The sequence below is a fragment of the Anarrhichthys ocellatus genome, unplaced genomic scaffold (genome assembly GCF_004355925.1).
Source record: "Anarrhichthys ocellatus isolate YVR2014 unplaced genomic scaffold, GSC_Weel_1.0 scaffold7, whole genome shotgun sequence".
NCBI lineage: Eukaryota > Metazoa > Chordata > Actinopteri > Perciformes > Anarhichadidae > Anarrhichthys > Anarrhichthys ocellatus.
This window is the reverse complement of record NW_022280037.1, coordinates 2,475,894-2,486,856: the sequence shown is the minus strand read 5'-3', so window position 1 is coordinate 2,486,856 and position 10,963 is coordinate 2,475,894. Positions and strand designations below refer to the sequence as shown.

Sequence of the window (10,963 nt, the reverse complement as noted above, 5' to 3'; positions counted from 1 at the left end):
TTGTTAGCATTTGAAGTCAACTAGATAGTGTTTTCAGATGAATAGTAGCACATATAATTTGATGCAGGGCCATCGGTTGTCCATTCATCACATCAAGCATGCTGATTTGTTTCTCATGAACTGTTATTCTTACTCTTAACACTTATCCAACGATAACAATCTTGTTAACACTCCTGCGGAGGAAAACTATGAACTTTGGCGATTCCTCGCACGATGGTTTTAGTACAACTGACTGGACTTGAAGAGACGCAGTTCCAGTAATTAGTAAAATAATGCCAAAAGCCCAGCTGCACTCACTTTCCCATCAGTCATTTGCACTTCCTGCAGCAAATTCCTGCAGTGACTTGTCCAATAAAAAGATTTTTTTACTGAAACATACTGTTTGGAAACACAGCATGCTGACCGGGCAAGTTTATTTTCCATATGTTCCTTGGCTATTGGTCATTGAAAGCATTTCATATTGCGTGTCTACAGTATATATACAAATGTCGACAGATTGCAAATAACTCAATTTTGGATCACTTAAGATCTGCCGGTGACTGGCTTCGGAGTGCCTCAGGCTTTTTGTTCTTTAGTGTTTTCTATAATGTACTACCTGTACCTGTGGTGGCCTTTCTTTTGTACATGTAATCTTATTTCCAAAAACGGTTTTCTCGCTAATGTACAGCAAATAACAAATGTAGTATTAGTTGGTATTCAGAGAGCACAGTTCAGCAAACGATGTAAACAAGCTAAATCTGATGAATCCCTCACTGCATAGCAACAATGTTTACCTGTCAACACAGACTCCCAGATGCTTCTCAGCGCTGCAACAAGGAATCTGAGTCAGTTTTTTTGGCTGTGTACTAATACGGCTAACGTGTTGCCGATGTGTGATAAGAAATGTAATTCCTGCAGAAAAAAGCTATGGTGAAAAAAATGTAGCCGCATCACATTTCATTTTTGGAATCAACGTGTTTGTGGTTTTCACATTACATTATTTATCGTAAAAATGACAAATCACATTGTAACTCTATAGATGTTGTTCCAAATGGTGTGTATCAACCAATAACACATAATCTAAACTGGCCGTTCATTTTATGAAAAACTCTGACTCATGGCGATTTCGGTAAACGCACCATCAGATAATCAAGATCCAAAGGGCCTCTTCAGACTTCACAGGCAGAGTAGAAAACCTTGATTTGACTTATTTTCGAGAAGTCGTCACGTCTTCACAGAATAATCATTGGTATCAGTGTCAGGACCCGCAGTCTTGCATGTTCATTTCTGTCTCTTTTTCTTTGATTTGGTTACACAAGCTCACTTTGGAAAACAATAAAAGCTTGTTTGTTCTTGTGCTGGATTAACAAACAGCAGATTGTTCTGTTTAGTGTGGCTGGTGGTGCCACCAGCCATACCAGACATTCCAGCCACCTTCATTGACAAATCCAGCCTGGATGAAGGTTTAACCCTTTAGCATACACTCTTAGTCACTGCCCGAGTCTCTTATGTAATTGAAGTATGCTGTTTCTGGGACTTTTACAGTGGCTGTTCCTCTCAGCGGGACACAGGACGAGGACAGCAGCTGCCATATAAGGGCAAGGCTACTGTGTCATCTCCGGAAAACACACTCCCAGACAGAAATGGTATGTGCTTTGCTCCACTTTTCAGCTGGCTATTATCTGTGCTTATGTGTGCTTATGTTTGTTTGTCCTTTTTTTTCTTGGAAGAATAGTTCCATCTCTGTCTGTTCTGTTTTGTCTGAGACTGTGAGAGCCTGAAATTTGTTTATCTTAGGAGGTTCTTTCCAATGCAGTCAGGGGTGATGTCATGAGATGTTTGCTCGCTGAATGCATTGATTGATCGTTGCTCAAGCAGAGTCATATTCACCGTGCAACCGGAGATGTGCTACTGAGCCACAGCGACATTGAATTGTATCGTCTAATGATGATTAAGGCAGAGTGTTTCAGGAAGATCTACCCGTAGGAGTGAGAAGAGTTTCATCAAAAATGACGCGTCTGTAATCACAGTCTCTTTATTTATGGGGTGGCAAATAGTGCGGAGAGGCCACAAAGTCAAGACTGATTTCATTTGCATTCATCTTCAAACACACCCACGCACACACTCACACACCACCCAGGCGCTCTGCGGTGAGGATGTGCCACTTTAGAGCTGCACAAATAAACATCTGCGACAAACATTATCAGAGTGGAATGCACAATCATATCTTCAAGCTGTGTGATACCAATCTGAAATCTTACAGGAGAAGATGCTCTTTTCCCGGATTTAAAAGTGAGAGAGATCTGTGACACAATTGTGGAGTTGAACAGTGTGTGTGTGCGAGTGAGAGAGGCGTGCCAGAGTTCATGCATTCAATTGGGTTTAGCTGCTGTCAACAATGCGGCCGTATCAGTGGATTTCATTAAAATGGGAAATGGGAACTACCTCATAAAAGCCATAGGTAAACTTAGGTACAATACCAGTTGAATAAAAGTACATTTGTTACTATAATTGAGTAGTTTTTTCATGTACTTATAGCGTAAAAAGAAGAATTACAGAGTAACTTGCTGTTATCATCCAGTCAGGAGTTGCATGAATTCATATTTGGCAGCTTGGGGGCAGAACAACAAGCTATACGTAAACATAACATTACTATCACCTTGTAAAGTTCAAATTCTTTTGGAGTTGTGTTTCAGCTGACGTGATTACAATAAGACCAATATTCCCTTCTCTTTGAGCTCCGTTTCGGTTTCCACCAACTCCTGAGGTAAATATCTGTCTCTTCAGCAGCTAAATGCTCCGATACATGTTCACCAGCTAGTGGCTAACTGTGTATGTCTGCGATTCAATATGGGGCGGGTACAGCAGCATACAGTGGGTTATAGGTTATAATTATCTGTGGATTTGCCACTACAAGAGACACCTTTTACATCACACATAGTCATTTGATCATTAATATGAAAATATTGATATGTATTGGAAAACATAAGCTACAATATATAACTATTATAGGTGTTTTTTTTTTTTTTTTGTACTATTGCCTACATAAGAGCTACTACGGATTTTTGTTCAAACAATGTTTTAATATTTGTAAATTAATCTTTTCTCCGCTTAAATCCAAGTAATTTCTCATCTGCTTAAATAGTACGTACCACCTCTCTTTCAACCCGTGAATTAAAGGGCGTAGGTTCGCACATGGACGGTAGGGACATGCCTCTACCAATATTATGGGGAGACAGAATTGTCCCTTTCAATATTTGAGCAAACGCGTTTTGGTGTGAACAGACACAAACACACAGAGAGAGAGAGAGGAGCAGAGGAGAAGAATAGCTTGTTGACTGGCAGAAAGAAATGCGCTTCTGGTGTGAACAGCTGCTTATCACGATGGTTCTGATCCCGTCTGAACCCGGTCCCGGTCCCTTTCCCTTAGTCCTATTGCTTAGACTGCAGCACACATATTCACCGTCTGAAGGGGGAACAACCATATCAGCAGAGTGCAGAAAACTAAGGCAACGCACAGAAGACAATAGGGCAGGTCGATTTTTTTTCTTCAACTTATCAGACAATACAGATATGTGGTATATGATTTGAATGTGCAGAAAGTGCCAATTGCACATTTAAAAGGTGTTATTCTCCCAAAAAGACACAAGAGTCAATCATATCTACATGTGTGAAGACTCAGCAGAGATAACATTAAATGACAAAAGGTGATCTATAGGTTTATAGCCTTACTCTATCATATTCCATTCCATAAATGAAGACTTTTCCACCATAAATTAGTGTTTAAAATTCATCAAACCGTAGGAAATGGGGTGTTTGATACTTTCCTGGAGGAGGACACCCCGACCTCCACTTAATATGTGTCCCCACTAATGTTGAAAGGAAACCTACGCCCTTGCATGACTCTAAACAGCTAGGACTGAGAGCCGCCGATCCATTTTCATCTGTCAGAACATACAATTATTGCTGATGCCAATACCCAGACACAACACAGGCCTGCACACATAATTTGTAGAGTGAAACAGGGACAGAGAGAGAGAGGGAAGAAAGGGAAACAGCTATTTGTGGCGTTGTCACTTAGCCACAAAGATAAAGGCTACACGCGAAACCCTTCCTTCCAAGTTTCCAGCTTCCAGTTATCCCACACTAATTACTGAGATAACCAAAAGATGAATACTTTTACGATGACTTTTTCATAATATGTTGTTGATACATCAAATGACTGCATTGCAACATGATCCAAGCTTGGTGCCAAAGGAAAAGGACAGCACAAACTGATATAGCAGACTTAAAATTGTATAGTGAAGTGTTGCGTTGGCCACTCTCCCCGCTGGAGCTGGCTGTGTCTGTTCTTTGTCTGGGCGAGAGCTGCTGCTCTCCCATTTCCTTCTCTCCTTCCCTCCTTCTCCCTGCTGAGGTAAAAATGAGTCACTGAGTCAGCAGCTGGTCTCCGTCATCCCCAATATCGCCCAGGATTCCACAGGAGACCAGCTGCCGGATCGCTACACTCTGACATCACTTCCCCTTTGCCCTTCTATGGACATGTTCACTGCTGACAAAAAGGCCTCTAATGATTAAATCTATGATTAGATTTTTTGTTCATGTAAGTCCAACTGTAATTCACATGTTTTGTTTAATTAATGGATTTTTGTTTAAACAAACCCTGTGTGTTCTGCCTCAAAAAGCACAATGCTGCAAATTAATTTTACTGCCTCCTTTCAAGAGTTTGTTTTCCCTATAGAAGCAGTTGAAGGTGTACATCATCGAGATCAGAGCTTTTTTCCCCCCCTCGGAGGCCACCTACATCAGCAAGGGACAGGCAGGGGTTTAAAATAACAAACTCTTTTAAGAAGCGAAAGCCTCACGGACTCTTTTAAGACCTCCTAACTGTACATTATGCCATTTTATATTGACCATTACACTCATGTCCCATAAGTAAAGTACATGTAAAGGCAAAACACATGGAAGCATTAAAACAGCCATCCCTTTCACCAGAGATTTTGGTCCTTTCAATCACGTTTATGGTAACAATTACCACAATGAAACAAGGCTATAGAGTCCACAGCCATGCTAGCTGCTCTGTGAGGCCGTACTCACTGTAGGCACTGCGGCCGCTTTGAGCTAAATGCTAATACTAGCATGGGAACGTGGTCACAATGACAAAGCTAACATGTTGATGTTTATCAGGTAAATTTACCGTGTTCACTCACTTAACACCATGCTGACATTTGGTAATTAGCATCTAAACACAGAGAACAGCTGAGGCTTATTAGTTTTGCAGGTATTGCATCATAAAGCAAAGTATTAGACAGATCAGACTTAAGACAGAGGAGGAAAAATTAAGGGATTATCAAAGTTATCACAATTCCGAGGGGGATATGAATGAAATTGAAAAGGCAATCTTATCAAGTAGTTGTCAAGAAGTGACTAAAAATTCAAGCTGTTGGTGGTACTGGAGATGAAAAAGGATCACCAAAATCGGTGAGATTCATCCTCTGGGTAGCATGAATGTCTGTAGCAAATTTAAGGGCAATTCATCCAACAGTTCTTTAGATTTTTCTAACTGGAATCGCCAAAATCAGAGCCCATCATCGTCATGCCTTGAGCCATGGTTAAAAAGCTAGCATCCACGAGGCAGCTGTAGTAACTCTTGGAATGGAGGATTTGGATTAACCTCAGATTGGTTATTTTGGCGTTTTATCCTGTGAGTTGGAACTCAGAGCAAATACTTGCACTTTTTTTTTATTTTACTGCATAGAGCTAAAATGAATCATAAAAACAAAAGTGAGGTCTCCATTTTTGTCTGGGCTGTTGATTACGGATGAGTGGATTCCATTATTGAATGTTTAAACCGAGGTGTTTAGTTTTCCCATTCCACTGGCTAAAAGGACAGGCAGGTCTCTGTCTCGCTCCATCTCATCTTCCTTTTTTTTTTTCCTGTGAAGGGAGGTGTCGTGCCATGTGCTGCTTATTTGAGGAGTCATAGTGAAGGCATAGCCGTGGAGAGGAGCTGGATCTGTCACTGCTTACTGACAGCTCACTCTCATTCTACTCGATGTTTATCCACAAGGCTTTGTGGAAAATACAGCCTGAATTCCTGGAGAGAGGCGGGTCTCTCTCCATCCTTTCACCTGTTTAGTTTTCCAGGTGGAGTGCTGTTGGACCTACCCGAGGGCCTTCCTCCACTTATTCGTGGGCAGTTTATTGCCTCAGTTTTTGATGAAAAAGTAAAAAACAGTGGAAAGAACCGAATGTGTTTTGCCTTTTGGAGAAGGGAGATACAATCTCTAGATTGCGCATTCATTGTTGCTTGGAGCCTCTAGTCTAGCATTAAAAATTTAGCTTTGCTGACTTTGGCAAGCTGAAGATGTTTTAGCATCAGAGCACAGGGCACCATTGTTTTTCAGCTCAACAGTAGGCCTGAAGCAAAGACACTCGTTGATCCAAAACATTAACTCATAACTTGGAGGATGACTGGGCTTCAACAGATTGTTTCTGTCTGTGTGGAAGTAGTCTCTAATAATTGAAAGCTTTGCAGAGTTAACCCAGAGTAAACACAGCCATCAATTCAAGTAGAAGCAATTATCTTCCAAAGGGGTAGCCTTGTTCTTTATGATGGAAACTACTGTGTGAATGTTTACGCCTGTGACTGTGTTGGGAATAACATAGCCTCAAAAAGGGGCACCAATATGTTGGGAATGTAAAGGGGCGTGTTTGGGTTATCAGCATCTAAGAAACTAAATTCTTGACATCAATAGAATTATTAATGTCAGTAACAATTATTAATAATAACGGGGCACCACCCTGCGAACAGGGACCAATAACCAAACGATAAAACTAAGTCTCATAATTAGTGTTCACTCGCAATGTCAATAGTCTGAGTACTATTACACATTCAGAGTGAAAGTGAAGGTTTAAGTTCGAGCACAGACCACATATCAGCTATTATCACAATACACATTTACAAAGTAATCACAGACAGCTGCTCTTTAAATTATAACAGTTTATTACGTTCTAATACTAATGATCTAGTCAACTAATATCTAAACTAACAACAACTATACATTCATGAGCACGCTATCTAAAATCAACAGACGATCGAAAAGAGGGGGGGGGTGTGTGTGTGTGTGTGTGTGTGGGCGTAGGGGGAGGAGCGAGGGAAGAGCTCAGCGACGTATGACGTAGTTGGGACGTAGTGACGTCTCTCATGCGTGAGACTCAAAAATGGCAGATAGCCAACAGGAGACCTGGCGTCTACACGTGCCGGTAGCCGTTTAGCACGTAGCTAGATTAGCTCAAAGCTATATATGTGTGTGTGTGTGTGGATTAGTAAAAGAGAACGGAAAGGAACAAAACAAAATGAAATAAAACAAAAGATTAAGATCCTTCGCGCCGCGCGGGAGTACGGAAGATTGCTCTCTCAGCCAGGGGAGCAAGAACCGCGACTCTTTGTCTCAGTCGGCGGTTCTGACCTCCTGAACTGATGAGAAGCAACTTCGACCTCACTGCGGCTGTCTCGACACGAATCACAGTAGGATGGAATACACGCTAACTTCTACACAACACTAGCAATTTGAGGGATCGCCAGTGTCGGTGATCATAAAGCATACACCACGTTATCAAAATGAACAGTACTTTAAGCACACGAACAAGATAAAATAAACACAAATGAACTCTCTCTAACTCTGCCCAGAATCTATTTCGCCTTACGGTACGATGCAATCGTGGTGATTGAGGGGGGTTCTTCTGAGCTTCCGTGGGCTCAGGCAGCGCGGCTGCGGAAGGTGTTCTCCCGGGGGGAGAGAATCGCTGTCGTCTGGATCAGGGATGTTTGCGTCCTCATGACCGGAGCAAACGAGGCGCTTGGTGGAGAGTGGAAGTTCTCTCTCTCTCTCTCTCTCTCTGAAGAAGTCTTGCGTCTTCACTTCTGCAGGACTAAAAAGGGGTTCGCTTCGTGGATACGAACAAAGATAAAATAGACAGTTTGGTGAATTCGGCCAGCGAATATAAACTGTTAGACCTAGGATTTGGTTGAAAAGGGAAACAACGTTGGTGTGCTCCCTAGCTCGACGGAGGTCGAAGGGAAAAAGCATTGAGGTGGGGGTTGCAGGTAGTTTTGTAGAACAGTGGCTGAACCACAGGGGTCCTGGGGTGTCTTGGCTCTCGGCCAATTAGATTGCAGCGCTGCTTTCAGGTAACTTCAGGAATGCATAGTTTTTGGGGGAGCAAGATCGTCTTACCGGAGGTCCCGCCTCGGCATCCCTGCTCTCGTCCAATGAGAGCAGTGTGGCATTTCGGGGAGGAAACTCACACCCTAATGTGAATTTCTTCAGAGCTGGTGGTTTGGTGCTCAAACTACAATCAGGATGAAACCTTTGCTTGCAAAAGGGAAGGCCTGACTCTCTTTGTTCCACAGCACATGTCGAAGCCGTATAGTCAGATCCCAACAACTGTGAATCAATTCACTTTCATGAAATCACGCCCTGCATTTTTTGATAATGTTGATGAGCAGCATCAGAGAACAGCTGTTTTTTGGGGGTTTAGATTCAATACCAACTAAGCCCAGAAGAATATGTGTTGAGAGTTACTTAATAAGTTACTTAATTATAGCGATGTTAAACAGAAATCTGACCTCAGAATGGATTTAATAATGATGTCTGGGTTCTGCCACACTCTGAGAGAATGATGATTGTTTATAAATGTAATTGCTGATCCATTAACACAAATGATCAATTACGTGTAATTTTTTTTCGACTCTGGATGGTTGAGTTCTCCATTAACAACAGTTTCAGATAATCAAGATACTGTTATCCTGATGTGGGCTATTATAAATCTTTAAGGGGACTTTTTTCTTGAGTGATATATAGAGACTGTACGCTCCCTCCCTGTGTGTGAGCTGTGGTGTTTGGCTCCCAGTCCTACATGACACCATTCGTCTGTGCACTGGCCAGAGTAACTTTCCCATTCATTTGACTTCAGTGACTGCTTAGTCTGACATTGAATTTCACACAGCTCTGGAGAGAAAGTATAGAAATGAGTTCTAAATCTCATGAATATAGGAACAGGAAAGCTGTTTTTACAGCTTCCTCAGGAGAGAACGTGTCTCTGGATTCTGAGGTCATTTCGTCTCGACCTCGTCTCACGCTGGGTTTCTTCTGTCCGGGGGATCACTTCAGACCCCTTTTTTCGAAACATACTACAGTGGCAAGTCCACTGAGATCAGTAACTATTACTAAAGGAACCGACAAAGACAGAACTGTGGAGCCGATCTTGCATAATCACCTTCAGTTAGTGCTCAATCTGAATTGTGATGAATACAAATAAGACCTCAGGGCAGCAGAACAAGCCTCAACATCTGCGGCTCTGCTCCTTTGTTCCTATCTTTTCAGAAAATATCAGAAACCCTATGGCTGCAAACACTTCGCCCCATCATCTGGTCCTCTTTAACACCCGGCAGAAGATCCGCCCGCTTGGGCTCAGTCTTTGGCTGGATCTGACAAATTTTGGGTTTTTTTCGTTGTTGGAACAATTTGAAGGAATTTTCTGCACGTGTTGATTCTCACTAGAGCTGACAGCGTAGTGCCTGTATCATTGATTTGGGGCCTTACTTAGCTCAATATTGATTAAAAGTCTATGAAATCAATATGTAGAAAAGGACAATCAATCATTTTATTTGGAAAAATGCAAATCACTTCACTTCCACAGCCATCTGTTTGTCATTTTTGCATGCCTCAGAGTATATGTCCACAAACTGTTGCTACCGTGGGGGGCGACCGTGGCTCACTGGCTTAAGAGGGTTGTCGACGGGGACGTGTCACGTGTCGTAGTGTCCCTGAGCAAGACACTGAACCCCCGGCTCCCTGGGCGCCTGTCATTGGCAGCCCACTGCTCCCTATATACAGGGATGGGTCAAATGCAGAAGTCAAATTTTGTGTATGTGTATGTGTATATGACAATAAAACGGAATTCTATTCTATGTAGAAATGCTGTATACAAGCCCACATTCGACCATTCGACTGCGGGCTTGTCCAAGTTGGCAGCGGGTCAAATGGCAAGCCTAATTCTGCAGAGGACAGTGGGAGTGAGACATGAGGCAGTGCAAAGGGCTTTGAGTCACACAGCACAAAGGAGTGAATAAGGCCTCTATGCAGGACCGGGTGACTGACTGACTGGTGTTTGGATCCCGCACAGCCGTGGAAATGGCTGGAATCTAAGCCACGACTGGAAAGACACTCCACGTGTGTATACTTGACTGGAGTGTGTGCTGATGAGCCCACACACTTGTCAAGTCAAAAGTCACACATGCAATTATGCGGGCACATGCACATCAAAAGGTTATTTTCCATATTCTACACTCAAACTAAATCTATTCTGAAAAACCTAATTACAATATCTCTTCAACGTCAAAATAATTAACATGTGTGGCTTTTGTTTACTACTTCTGTCATTTAAAATACTTTCTGTTGAAGGGGAGAAGGGCAAGAGCTGTCTCAGTCTATGATAGTTTACATACCACAGAGGAGACAAATTATGTGGACACACAGAGCAAAGACAGGAAGTACTAAACTAAACACAAGAAGAATATCTCACCTTCATGTTAACCCATAGCTGACCCCATGCGGGTTTCATGTTAGCTAAAATTAGAAACTGAGGGGATACGAGAGGACTGTGTTGAGATGAGCTGCTGACACAGTTTATTTCTCCCATCACTTCCTGTAGTCTGGCGAAAGTAAGCTCTTTCAGATATATTGTATGTTTCAGTCTAGCTGCGCAATACGGCCTAAAGCAGTTGCTTCCTGCTTGCTCCTCTTCATGTCTGATCCATCATGTGCATCCCACATGTTGTACTGGCAGCTTAAAGAATCAACTTGTTTCTTTCCCTGCAATAACCAGATGCCTAAAAGTGAAGACAGACGTCATATTATTAAACTTCTCCTATGATGGGATTTCTACCAAAGCGGGGCGCAGCTAGACTGAAACATAC

At 42.3% G+C, this 10,963-nt stretch overlaps 1 protein-coding gene across 5 annotated transcripts in view; it reads left to right on the top strand.

Annotated features, from left to right (window-relative positions):
* The first annotated feature begins 1,375 nt into the window (after nucleotides 1-1,375).
* LOC116383339 (KATNB1-like protein 1) overlaps nucleotides 1,376-10,963 on the top strand; it is a 32,846-nt gene continuing 23,258 nt past the window's right edge. For 4 of the 5 annotated variants that reach the window (XM_031847094.1, XM_031847092.1, XM_031847095.1 and 1 more), the window contains exon 1: nucleotides 1,398-1,625. The gene's annotated coding sequence lies outside the window, so the exon portion shown is untranslated. Of the gene's footprint in view, nucleotides 1,626-10,963 lie in introns of all 5 variants that reach the window. The other variant, XM_031847091.1, reaches the window with a different exon arrangement.